Below are 13,997 nucleotides of genomic sequence, written 5' to 3'. Positions count from 1 at the left end.
GTCATCCAGATTCACAATCTATCTTAATTCTTTAATCCCTATGTCCAGTCTGTTGCCTTGTTTCTACTTTCCCAACATCTTTTGCTTCTGTGCCCCGTTTCTCCTCCCCCCCCACCCCACTGCCCCGTTTTTTGGATACTCATGCCGAAACCATCATTATCCATTCGCTAATTATCTCTTGTATGGACTTTGCAATTGCCTCCTAATTGTTCTTCCTGCATACAGTTGTTTCCTTCTCCAACTCAACTTTCTAATAGCTATCAAATGGACTTTTTTTTCCCCAACAAACATTTATTTTATTTTCCATTTACAGGTAAGGGTAGTTTTCAACATTCATTTTCATAATATTTAGAGTTCTAAATTTTTCTCCCTCCCTTTCCTCCTCCCTTTCCTCCCCCCTTCACAAGATCGCAATCAGGTCATATATGTACAATCCACAAGTGTTCTTTTTATCAGTTCTTTCTATAGGGGTGCATAGTATGCTTCCTCATTAGTTCCTTGGGATTGTCTTGGATCATTGCACTGCTGAGGGTAGTTAAGTCATTCACAATTACTCATTGAACAATACTGCTGTTACTACGCACAATGTCCTCTCAGCTCTGCTCACTTCACTATACATCAATGTTCATTAGTCTTTCAAGGTTTTTCAGGGATCATCCTGTTTGTCATTTCCTGTAGCACAAGTCCATTCCACTACAATTATATAACACAGCTTTTTCCATCATTCCTCAATTGATAGACATTCCCTTGATTCTCAATTATTAGCCTCCACCAAGAGTTGCTATAAATATTTTTTGTACAATTTTTCCCCCTTTTCTCTTTTTCATGATTACTATTGTTAACTGTTTCCTTTTCATCCTATTCCCTTCCCCATGATATTTATTCTATTATCCATCTTCTTTCATCCTATCCCTCTTCAAAAGGGATTTGATTCTGTCTGTCCCCTCCCTCACTCTGCCCTTCCTTCTTTTGCCCCTCTCTCTTTATCCCCTTCCCCTCCTATTTTCCTGCAGGGTTAGAGAGATTACTCCACCCAATTGAGTGTGTACATTATTCCCTCCTTGAGCCAATTCTAATGAGACTGAGCTCTTTGAGCCAATTTTTATGATTGTTAGGCTCATTTACTGCCCAGATTAAATAGATTACTCCACCCAGTTGGGTGTGTCTATTAGTCCCTCCTTGAGGCTGCTTTGATGAGTTTAAGATCTTTGAGCCTTTTCTGATGAGTGTAAAATTCATTTACTTCCCTGCTCATCTCCCATCTCTTCCCCCACTCCATAAGCCTTTTCCTGTTTCTTTCATGTAGGATTTCACTTCTGCCCTTCCCTCTCCCCCATTGAATTCCCTTCACCCCTCAATTTAACCCTAAAGATGTCATCAACTAGCTAAGTGACACAGTGGAGAAAGCATCACCCCTGGACCCAGGGGGATCCCAGCCAAAACCTGGCCTCAGACACAAGACAGTCGCCCACTATATGACCCCAGGTATGTCCCCCAGCTCTAATTTTTTTTATGGTTCTCTAGGGTCTGATATTTGAAAGTCAAATTTGCCATTCAGTTCAGGTCTTTTCATCACAAATATCTGAAAGTCTTCTTTTTCATTAAAGTCCCATTTTTTTCCACTGAAAGATAATGCTGAGTTTTGCTGGGTGGGTGATTCTTGGTTGCAATCCCATTTCCTTTGCCCTCTGGAATATCATATCCCATGTCCTCCAGTCCTTTAATGTAGAAGCTGCTAGATCTTGTGCTATCCTGACTGGGGTTCCACAGTACTTGAATTCTTTCTTTTTGGCAGCTTGCAATATTTTCTCCTTGACCTGAGAGCTCTGTAATTTGGCTATAATATTCCTAGGAGTTTTCCTTTTGGGATCTCTTTCTGGTGGTGATCAGTGGATTCTTTCAATTTCTATTATAGCTTCTTCTTCTAGAATTTCAGGGCAATTTTCCCTGAGAATATCTTGGAAGATGATGTCTAAACTCTTTCCTTGATCATGGTTTTCAGGTAGACCAATAATTTTCAAATGATCTCTCCTGGACCTGTTTTCCAGGTCAGCAGTTTTTCCCAGAAGATATTTCACATTGCCCTCTATTTTTTTATTCATTTGGATTTGCTTTATTGTGTCTTTCTCATAAAGTCACTTGCTTCCATTTGTTCAGTCCTCATTCTTAGGCAATTATTTTCATCAGAGAGCTTTTGTACCTCCTTTTCCATTTGACTTTTCAAGCTGTTGACTTTTTTCTCATGTCTTTCCTGCATCACCCTCATTGGTCTTTCCATTTTTTCCTCTACCTCTCTAACTTTATCTTCAAAGTCCTTTTTGAGCACCTCTATGGCCTGAGACCAATTAATATTTTTCTTGGAAGCTTTAGATATAGGGGCCCTGATGTTGACATCTTCCTCTGAGGTTGCCCCTTGGTCTTCCTTGTTACTGAAGAAACTTTCTATGGTCCTCACCTTTCTCTGTCACCTCAAGCTTCAGAAGTCCCAGGTGGTATGATTTAAGGAGAATCAGGTTCTTCCTTGCCCAGTCTTTTTCCTGGTCCTAGATGACCCCAGACCAACTTGCATATCAACCAGTTTTGTGTGTTTTGGTTGTTAGCTCTGATGAGCCTGTGCCCCTCCCCAGCCTGGGCCACTTCTACTCAAGCCTACCACCTGGTTCTCAGTAGGGGTGTAAAATCCAAGTTCTGCCTTAGCACCAGCATAGACCCCTGTAGTCTCTCCCCTTCTCAGAATAATGTTTTTAAGTTTGTAAAATAAAATACTTGGGATTATAGATTGAATCAAATAAAGTTATCCAAAAAATTCTTTTTTGACAAATTCACTGATCCCAGGTTAAGAACCTTTATTTATAGTGACTTACTTTGCAATCTACTTATTAGGATCCCTTTTGGACATAAAAGTGGGGGTACCTATGTTCGTTTATCTTTATCTTTTTAGATTATTTACTACTTCAGATCCTTTGAACCCCATTTCAGTGCTGTGCACCAAATTATAAATACTTAACCATTCCTTGGGATGAACTCTACTATAACATGGAAGCAGATAGCAGAGTGTATTAAAAACCAGAATCATACAATATGTTGTTTACAAGAAACACATTGGAAGCAGAGAGATACTGTAGAGATATTTTGGCTAACTAGCCTAATTTGGGGGGACTAAACTGACTGGGGTACTTAATCTGGGACTATTGACTAACTGGCTATCTGACTGCTATTAATTTAATGTGGGCCTTTTATAAAGTTCCACCACACTGCTCCACTCCCAAAATTGATAAGCAAAAGATTAAGAAGCCTCTTAACTAAATAATCAAAGCAGAGTTTATTTATGAGATACTATTTAAAATTAAGAATACAGGGAAATAAAATGTACAACCTGACTGGTTCTGGCCTCTCTTTCCACCTGCTGGCCTGGAACTTTTTTAATACAATAAGGGCCATAGATGCCTCTTGCCTTAGGGTTTGTTCCACTTTAACTGCTCAGCTCCTTCTAACTCCATGCCCCTTTCACTTTGTAAATCCCCCTGCTTCTAACTTTTCTCTCCTTACTGGCACCGCTGAACCCCTGTTTCTCTCTCACCAACCTCTCCTTCCGTTCTCCTAGTGCTCCAGTGTCCTTCTCTGTTCCGTTCATCTCATCAGCCCCCCTGCTGTCTCTAGTCTCCGGAGTTCTCCTTAATCTTGTCCTTTGGCCTCTTCCTCTTCTTGCTCTTTTTCTCCTTCCCCCGTCTCTTAGTGCTCCAGCCTTTCTGCTCTCTTAATCTAGTCATCCCCCCTTAATCTTGTCCACTGGCTTCCCAGGGTCTATATATATTTTCCTTTTCTCCACTCAAATCTCAGGGCTTTTTGCACCCCCATACACACCAAGCTAATCTGCCAGCCAGGGCTGCGGTTGGAGGGCCCACTCGAGCTTCCCGTGCATACTACACCCGGGGCTCCAGGGGCCCATGCCCCGGCTGTGCTCCTGGGACCTCGGCACAGGCTACAGCAGAGCCTGGCCTGGATGAGCCCGGGATCTCTCGGATAGATCCTCTCAGGGTGGAGGGAGCTGGGGGCTTTTCCCCCCCAGCTGTCTGACCTGGCATCTCATACAACCCATGGGGTTTTTTTGGCTCAGCTGAAGCTGAGGGGGAGGGGCACCAGTACCTCCTACAGTGAAGAGTCCCTGAGGGCCTAAGGCTTTCTAATCTCAGCCCAAAGGTAGGGTCCCAAAATCAAAATAAATTTCCACAATACAAGCTGGAGCAGAATATATTACACTTCACCTGAAGTTTTTAAAAAAAAAAAAGCAGGGGTAGCAATGCTTATCTCAGGTAAAGCAAAAGCAAAAATTGACCTAATTAAAAGAGATAAGGAAGGACACTACATTTTGCTAAAAGGTACCATAGATGGTGAAGTGATAGCAATACTAAACATGTATGCACCAAATGGTACAGCATCCAAATTCTTAGAGAAGTTAAGTGATTTACAGGATGAAATAGATAATAAACCTATATTCGTGTGAGACCCAACCTCCCCCTCTCAGAACTAGATAAATCTGACTGCAAAATTAATAAGAAAGAAGTTAAGGAGGTGAACAGAATTTCAGAAAAGTTATATATGATAGACTTCTGGAGAAAACTGAATAGGGATAGAAAAGAACATACTATTTTCTCAGCAATACATGGCACATACACAAAAATTGACCATGTATTAGGCCATAGAAAACTCACATTCAAATGAAGAAAGGCAGAAATAGTAAATGCATCTTTTCAGATCTTGATGCAATAAAAATTATGTATAATAAAAGGTCATGGAAGGATAGACTAAAAATTAATTGGAAACTAAATAATCTCATCCTGAAGAGTGAGGGAGGTCAAACAACAAAGCATAGAAATAATCAATAGCTTCATCCAAGAGAATGACAATGAGACAACATACCAAACTTGTGGGATGTAGCCAAAGCAGTTCTTAGGGGAGATGTTATATTTCTAAATGCCTACATGAACAAAATAGAGAAAGAAGAGATCAATGAATTGGGCATGCAACTAAAAAAGATAGAAAAAGAACAAATTAAAAATCTCCAATTAAACACCAAATTAGAAATTCTGAAATTTAAACGAGAGATTAGTAAAATTGAAAGCAAGACAACTATAGAATTAATAAATAAAACTAAGAGCTGGTTCTATGAAAAACAACAGCAACAATAAAATAGATAAACCTTTGGTTAATTTGATTTTTAAAAAAGAAAGAAGGAAACCAAATGACCAGCATTTAAAAAAAAAAAAAGGTGAACTCAACACCAAGGAAGAGGAAATCAAAGCAATAATTAGGAGCTATTTTGCCCAACTGTATACTAATAAATTTGACAATGTAAATGAAATGGATGATTATTTACAAAAATATAAATTTGCCAGATTAACAGAAGTGGAAACAGAAGACTTGAATAGCCCCATTTTGGAAAAGGAAATTGAGCATGCTATCAGTGAACTCCCTAAGAAAAAAAATCTCCAGGGCCAGATGGGTTTACAAGTGAATTCTCCCAAACATTTAAAGAAAAATTAATTCCAATACTTTACAAACTATTTGGAAAAATAGGAGATGGACTCCTACCAAATTCCTTTTATGAGACAAATATGGTTTTCATATCTAAACCAGGAAAAATAAAACAGAAAGAAAAAGATAGACCAATCTCCCTAATGAACATTGATGCAAAAATTCTAAATAGAATATTAGCAAAGAGATTATAGCAGTTTATCACCAGGATAATACACAGTGACCAGGTGGGATTTATACCAGGAATGTAGCGCTGGTTCCATATTAGGAAAATTATCAACATAGTTGACCACATCAATGACGAAACTAACCAAAATCATATGATTACCTCAATAAATGCAGAGAAAGCTTTTGACAAAATACAGTACCCATTCCTATTAAAAAAACTAGAGAGCATAGGAATAAATGAAGTCTTCCTTAAGATGATAAACGATATCTATCTTAAACCATCAGCAAGCATTATATGCAATGGAGATAAGTTAGAGGCATTCCCAGTAAGATCAAGGGTGAAAAAAGGATGTCCGTTTTCACCACTATTATTCAATATTGTACTAGAAATGTTAACCTTAGCAATAAGAGAAGAAAAAGTAATTGAAGAAATTAGAATAGGCAAGAAAGAAACAAAACTAACACTTTTTACAGATGATATGATGATATACTTAGAGAATTCAAAAGAATCAACTTAAAAACTACTTGAAACAACAACTTTAGCAAAGTTGCAGGATATAAAACAAACCCATATAAATCATCAGCATTTCTATAAATGACCAAGAAAGTTCAGCAGCAAGAGATAGAGAAATTCTATTTAAAATAACTGTAGACAATATAAAATGCTTGGGAGTCTTCCTGCCAAGGTAAATCCAGGAACTATATGAACACATTTACAAAACACTTTTCACACAAATAAAATATGATCAAAACAAATGGAAAAATATAAATTGCTCATGGGTAAGCCATGCAAATATAATAAAAATGGCATTTTTTAAAATGACATTTCTACCTAATTAGTTATTCAGTGCCATACCAATCAAACTACCAAAAAAAGTATTTCATAGAGCTAAAAAATAATAACAAAATTCTTCTGGAAGAACAAAAGGTCAGGAATGTCAAGAAAATTAATGAAAAAAATTCAGAGGATGGTGGCCTAGCTGTACCAGATCTAAAACTATATTATAAAGCAGCAATCATCAAAACTATTTGGTACTGGTTAAGAAATAGAGAGGTAGATCAGTGGACTAAGTTAGGCACACAAAACGCAGCAGTAAATAAATATAGTAATCTTTTGTTTGATAAGCCCAAAGACTAACCTCCAGGATAAGAACTCACTATTTGACGAAAACTGGAAAATAGTATGGCAGAAACCAGGTATAGACCAACATCTTACTCTGTACACCAAAGTAAAGTCAAAATGGATACAAGATCTAGATATAAAGGGTGATACCTACAATAGGAAAATTAGAAAAGGAAGGAATACTTTACTTGTCAAGTGTGTGGAGAGGAGAATTTATGACCAAAGATGAGATAGAGAACATTATGAAATGCAAAGTAGATCATTTTGACTGCATTAATTTAAAAGGGTTTTGTACAAACAAAACCAATGCAAACAAGATTAGCAGGAAAGCAGAAAGTTGGGAAACAATTTTTACAGCCACTATTTCTGATAAAGGTCTCATATCAAAACTATATAGAAAACTGAATCAAAAATATAAAAATACAAGTCATTCCCCAATTGAGAAATGATCAAAGGATATGAACAGGCAGTTTTCAGAAGAAGAAATTAAAGCTATCTACAGCCATATGAAAATAATTTTCTCAAATCGTTGTTTATTGGAGAAATGCAAATTAAAACCACTCTGAGGTACCACCTCACACTTATCCAATTGGCTAATATGGCAAAAAGGGAAATTATAAATATTGGGGGAAATTGGAACACTAATGCACTATTGATAAAGCTGTGAGGTGATCCATCCATTCTAGAGAGCAATTTGTACCCATGCCCAAAAAGCTTTAAAACTGTATCTACCCTTTGAACCCAGCAATGCCACTATTAGATCTATATCCTAAAGAGATCATTAAAAAGGGAAAAGACCCACATGTACAAAAATATTTATAGCTGCTCTTTTTGGGGTGGCAAAGAATTAGAAATTGAGGGGATGTCCATCAATTGGGGAATGGCTAAACAAGTTGTGGTATATGAATGTCATGGAATACTCTTGTATTATAAGAAATGATAAACAGATGGATTTCAGAAAAACCTGGAAAAACTTATATAAATTGATGCTGAGTGAAATGAGCAGAATCAAGAAAACAGTGTACACAGTATCAACAACATTATGTGATGATTAACTGTGGTAGAATTGACTTTTCTCAGCAATACAGTGAGCCAAGACAATGCCAAAACGTTTATGGTGGAAAGTGCTCTTTATATTCAGAAAAAGATCTATGGAGTCTGAATGCAGATTGAAGCATACTATTTTTACTTTTATTGTTGCTTTTTTTGTTATTGTTCTTGTTTATTCTTTCTTGAGGTTTTTTTTCCCTTTCGTTCTGATTCTTCTCTTACAACATGACTAATGTGGAAACATATTTAACATGATTGTAATATATAACCTATATCAGATTGCTTGCTGGCCTTGGGAGTGGGGAGGGAAGGGAGGGCAGGAGAAAAATTTGGAACTCAAAAAAAATCTTTACATGTAATTAGAAAAATAAATTTTAAAATTAAATTAAATTAAAAAACAGTCATCAAATATTTATTAATTACCTAACATGTGCCAGGCACTCTGCTAAGTGCTGGGGATACAAAGAATGGCAAAATAGAGTCTTTCTCTCAAGGAACTCATGTGTAATGGAGACAACCTGCAAAGAACTATGCCAATTTTTTCTCCAGGGGGCAGCTAGCTGGCACAGTGGATAAACCACCTGCCCTGGATTCAGGAGGACCTGAGTTCAAATCAGGCCTCAGACACATGACACTTACTAGCTATGCGACCCATGGCAAGTCACTTAACCCTCATTGCCCCCCCCCCAAAAAAAAACCCCGGTATTATAAAACAAGTCAGATATAGATATAATTTTCCTCTTTTGTTATATTTGCCACTCTGATAGGTATGAAATGATAACTAAGAGTTGTTTTAATTTGCATTTCTCTGATCAGTACTGATCTAGAAAAATTTTTCATATGATTATAGATGGCTTTGATTTCTTTGTCTGAAAACTGCCTGTTCATATCCTTTGAGCATTTATCAGTTGGAGAATGACCTGTATTTTCATAAATTTGACACAGTTATCTATATATTTGAGAAGTGAGGCTTTTATCAGAGATAGTTGTTTCAAAAATTCTTTCCCAGTTTTCTGCTTCCCTTGTAATCTTGGTTATATTTGTTTTGTTTGTGCAAAATCTTTATAATTTTATATAATAAAATATATATTTTGTTCTCTGTATCTTCTTTGGTCCTAAATTTTTCCTCTGCCCATAAATCTGACAGATAAACGATTCCATACTCTCTTAATTTGCTTTATGATAGCATCCTTTATGTGTAAATCATGTACCCATTTTGACCTTATTTTAGTATCAGGTGTGAGATGTTGGTCTATACCTAGTTTCTGCCATACTGTTTTCCAGTTTTCCCAGACGTTTGTTAGCAAATAATGAGTTTTTGTTCCAAAAGATTGGATCTTTGGGTTTATCATATACTAGATTATTATAGTCATTTATCATGGTGTAATTTCTATCTATTGAATAATCTTTTCCTCTGCTTTTAGCCACACCTTCCTTACATCTTTGGTTATGTTTTGCGTCTCTCTCATTAGTGTAAGGTGAGTATCTGTCCAAATTAGTTGCATCTTGTATCAGAGATTTACATGACTCTTTTCATGATCTCTTTATATACTCAAATATTAATGGAGTTACAATCTAACTGGGTTTCCAGATCTAATCTCAGGGAAGAGACATTGCACAATTAACTTTCCTAACGTAACTAGGTTTATTATTATAGATCTCTTACACATCTCCTGTCTAATTGAACAACTTATTATTGCTACACCGTCTCCATTGTGTTTCATCTTTTCCCAACTCTGCTGCAGACATTTTAGAGGTTTTTGTCTTTCACACATAATATGGTTTGACTCTTGCTGATCTTCCAACATCTTTAACACACATAACTGGATATAATGCATTATTTGAAGCTGTTTGAAGATCATGAGTCAGTGAGGACTCTAAAGGAAGATTTGGAATGTTCTCTAGGTGAAGATGAGATGATAGTAATCGGATATCTTAGATAACTGCTCTGAGACTTACCAACTGTGTGCGTAAACTGACTTAAGAAAGGTTTTTCTTCTGTCACAAAGTAACCTTAAGCAAATAATAAAAATGATAATAGCATATACATTCTTTATAAGAACGCTGTGAAATATGTAGTACAGTTGTGTGTGTTCCCATTTTACAAATTAGGAAGTAGGATCAGGGAGGTAACTGTAATTACACAGATATTTCATATATAAAAGCAGCTAAAAACAATAAACAAAAATAAGTAAACAAAGGAGAAAGAACTCAACCATGGATAGCCACTATGGGGATAGAGAAGTTCAAGGTTCATATTCATAATGGAGCTTAAAAAAGCCACTTCTTTTTCCAGTGAGAAACCCAAAAAAGAATTTTTTGAAGAAGTTTTATAAAGGACTCTAATAATCAAATGAGAGATCAAGGAAAAATTAGAGGAAAAAAATAAGAGCAATGCAAGAAAATCAACAAAAATGTGAAAAGAGTGTCAACCAAGTTGAAATAGAGAGTCAAAAACTTAAAGAAAATAATTCCTTGAGTTCCTAGAATTCAGCAAGGGGAAGCTAATGACATTCTAAGATACCAGTAAATAAAACAAAATCAAAAGAATGGAAAGTAGGAAGAGGAAGCGATATGTTTCATCAGAAAAAACAATTGATCTGGAGAATAGATCAAGGAGAAACAAAAAGACTACCTGAAAATTATGACCTAAAAAAATATTGATACAATAATACAAGAAATTATCCATGAAAATTGCCCTGAAGTTCTAGAATAAAAAGACAAAGCACAAATAAGAAAAAAAAATCCACTGATCACTACCTAAAAGAGATCCCAGGAGGGAAACTTACAGGAATATAATAGCCAAGTTTCAAAACTCCCTGGGTAAAAACATAATATCACAATCAACAAGAAAAAAATTTTAATATCATGGAGGTACACTAAGGATTATATAAGACCTGGCAGCTTCTATAGGTCTTGGAATACTATATTTCATAGAGTAAAAGAGCTGGGGTTACAACCAAGGCTAATTTATCCAGAAAAGTTAAGTATAATCCTGAATAATAATTTTTTTAAAAGCATATTTAATGAACTGAAAGACTTTCAGGTATTTGTGACAAAAGCAGCAGAAATTATGGAAAATTTGACATATAAAACCTGGGAGAAATATGAGGTAAACTCATTCAGGTCAAATTGTTTATGTGTGCTTATATCAGTACTCTTATATTTGGATAGTTTGAAAGGAAGGCTGAGCTGTGTATAATGGGGTGATTCTAAAAAAACTATGTAGAGAATGACAAAAGGATCTCATACAAATGAGCCATAAAAGGAAGAATTGATACAGAAGAAGCTAGTTAAGGGAGGACAGGTAGTCTTAGAACCTTACTTTCATTGGGAATGAGTTAAAGAGGGAACAACATAGCCATCTTTTTTTTTTTTTAATAATAAACATTTTTAAAGTTTTGAGTTCCAATTTTTATCCCTCCTTTCCCTCCCTCTCCTCCTCCCTCCCTGAGGCAGTAAGCAATCAGGTTATACATGTGCAATTATGTAAAACATTGCCATATTAGTCATTTTCATTAAGAAAACTTGAATAAAAGCAAAAAATGAAAGAAAGTGAAAAATAGCATGCTTCAGTCTGTGTTCAGTCAATATCATTTCTTTCTTTGGAGGTGGATAGCATGCTTCATTATTCCTTTGGGATTGTCTTGGATAGTTGTATTACTGAGAATAGGTCATTCACAGTTCATCATCAGACAATGTTGCTGTCACTGTGCACAATGTTCTCTTGGTTCTGCTCACTTCACTGTACATCAGTTCATACAAGTCTTTCCAGGACTTTCTGAAATCATACTGTTCGTCATTTCTTATAGTACAATAATATTCTATCATCATCATATACCACAGCTTGTTTAGTTATTCCCCAATTTATGGGCATTCCTTTGATTTCCAATTCTTAGCCACCACAAAAAGAGCTGCTATAAGTATCTTTTTACAAATAGGTCTTTTTCTCTTTTTTTGGATATCTTTTGGGCATAAACCTAGTGGTATTGCTGAATCAAAGGGTATGCATGGTTTTATAGCCCTTTGGACATAGTTCCAAAGTGCTCTCCGGAATGGTTGGATCTTTTCAGAAACTCCACCAAGAGTGGATTAGTGTCCCAGCTTTCCCATGTCCCCTCCAACATCCAATATTTTCCTTTTTTAAAAAATATTTTCCACTCTGATAGATGTGAGATGATACCTCAGATTTATAACATATATATCTAGAAAGTTATAAAAATCTTCCAAATTCAGAAAGAAATAAGAGGGCAAGACTATAGGGAAGAGGATATGGGAGGGACTCTTAGAAGGCTAGGTAAGTTAAGGTATAGGAGTAGAGGAATGAGAAGGAGTAGGGTAAATAGGGTGAGAAGGATAGTGAGGAGAAATAGGAAGGAGGGAAATATATAAGTAATTATAGCTTAGAATGTACATTGATGAATTTACCCATAAAACAAATAGATAACAGTTTAAAAATTTGAATTTAACAATATATTAAAAAATAAAAATGAGAGATATATCCAAAAATAAAGTAAAGGGCTCTTCTTTTGGGGGCAGCTAGGTGGCACAGTGGATAAAGCACCAGCTCTGGATTCAGGAGGACCTGAGTTCAAATGCGGCCTCAGACACTTGACACTTACTAGCTGTGTGACCCTGGGCAAGTCACTTAATCCTCATTGCCCCTCAAAAAAAAAAAAGCAGGGGTAGTAATCTCTGACAAAGTTAAAATAGATTTAATCAAAGGAGAAAAATAAGGAAACTATACTCCGTGTCAGCACTATTATTCAGTATTGTTTTCGACCATTTAAAATAACTAGACAGTATAAAATACCTGAGAGTATACCTGCCAAAACAGACACAAGAACTTTTCATAAAAATAAAGTGAGATCTAAATATTTAGAATAATATTTATCGTTCATGGGTAGGTAAAATGTAAAAATGACTATTTTACCTAACTAATCTATTTAATACCATCCCAACTAAATTACTTTTTAAAAATCTTACTGAGTTATAAAAAAAATAACAGCAGTTCATTTGGAAGAATAAAAGTTTAGGAATTTCAAAGAAACCAGGGAAAAAAGATGTAAAGCAAGGAGATTCAGCACTATCAGACTTTAATTAGATTATATGGCAAGAACATTGTTGAAGTGTAAAATGGATAATTTAGATAATCAATTTATTATATAGCCAAAATCAGTGTAGTCAAGAATAAGAGGAATGCAGAAAACGGGGAGAAAATTTATAAACAATCTCTTAGATAGGATGTGGTTGTGTTGGAGTACTGCTGCAATGTAGGAAATGATGAGCTGGTTGATTTAGAAAAACATGGAAAGACTTGGACCTATAAAGGATAATGCTTTCTACTTTCAGAGAAAGAGACGCCAAATGGAAATATGCATAATATACCCTAAGCATATGTGTATGAGTGTTTTTGTGTACATATGTGTATATTTATAGATTTCTGTGTACATGTATAAATCCATCTTTAATTGTAGCTTTCTTTAGTGTGGGGAAGGGACAGAGGGAAGGGGAGGGGGAAAATAAAGTAAAAAGTACACAGCAGAAAACAAAAGAAAATCTACAGGGAAGCAAAGAAAAGCTAGGTAGCTCTGTAAACATTGTATTTTTTTATATAGATTTTCTTGAAGTGGAACTTTTTATCATTTTATATTGAATCCTCTTGTGTTCTGCTGTGTATATGGCAATGTTCTTTGTTTTCATGTTTTGTATTCAAATTAAAAATGAATAAAAATTTACCAAAAAATAATCATGTTCTTTTACTTGATTAGTATCTTTTCATTCTTTTTATCCTCCACTACGGAATCTAATACAGATCTCTTCAGGCAGTGAGGAGCAAGTCAGGAAAAGCCGTTGCCTGGTTGAAGAACTTGAAAATTTTTTGAGCAGCTCCTCAGCTTCCCCTTTGATGGCACTATAATGGGGAAAGAGGGGAAGGATAGCTTAGTAAGAACATTATGTGATGAAATCTACTAGATTGGATATGTTACAATAAAGGTTTTATCATTTCTTATTATGTGTTTAACAAAATTTCTACAATTGGGGTCCAATAAAACCACTAGATTTTGAACAGCTCCATTTTAAAGTCCGGATTTAGTTATTTAGGATGTCATCATTCAGT

The 13,997-nt window shown here is 35.7% G+C and overlaps 1 protein-coding gene across 7 annotated transcripts in view; it reads left to right on the top strand.

The window, feature by feature from the left end:
• The window catches only part of PACS2 (phosphofurin acidic cluster sorting protein 2), a 298,609-nt gene that overhangs the window by 82,050 nt on the left and 202,562 nt on the right, over positions 1-13,997 (top strand). The window lies entirely within an intron of this gene.

This window comes from Dromiciops gliroides, chromosome 2 (genome assembly GCF_019393635.1).
Source record: "Dromiciops gliroides isolate mDroGli1 chromosome 2, mDroGli1.pri, whole genome shotgun sequence".
Lineage (NCBI taxonomy): Eukaryota > Metazoa > Chordata > Mammalia > Microbiotheria > Microbiotheriidae > Dromiciops > Dromiciops gliroides.
This window is presented reverse-complemented; position numbering and strand designations above follow the sequence as displayed.